Source organism: Halyomorpha halys, unplaced genomic scaffold (assembly GCF_000696795.3).
Source record: "Halyomorpha halys isolate HHAL.00 unplaced genomic scaffold, Hhal_1.1 Scaffold1120.1, whole genome shotgun sequence".
Lineage (NCBI taxonomy): Eukaryota > Metazoa > Arthropoda > Insecta > Hemiptera > Pentatomidae > Halyomorpha > Halyomorpha halys.
The window spans coordinates 68,707-69,155 of record NW_027105036.1 but is presented as its reverse complement, the minus strand read 5'-3'; positions in this window follow the sequence as shown (position 1 = coordinate 69,155).

Below are 449 nucleotides of genomic sequence, written 5' to 3'. Positions count from 1 at the left end.
AAAATCCTTTATACATCAAAATATACTATTTACTCAAAAATAGCATATTACAATATATAATTAATTTAAATTCTTGAGACTGGTATTTATTTATGAAATAAATCAAAAGGTATCCATGTTAAGCCTAAACACTGTTTATTGTACCAACAGTTCAACGTTTCGTCCAATTCGACAATCCTCAAGTAAAATCTTAAATATAAATTCACACCTCACATCAAAATTTAAAAAAATGTTTTACAGGTTATTGTAACGGTTGCCATGGTGAAAGAAAAACACTGGCTAGGTATGTGTAGACAAGAGGTGTTACGGTTGTCATGGGAAAAACAAAACACGAGCAATATGTTCAAACGAGTAGGTTTTGTTTTTGTGAAGGTGACAGTTTGATTTTGGAACACGTTACGATTGTTCAATGTGAAGTGGTAATAGTTTAAAGGCCCTCTGTCTTTACT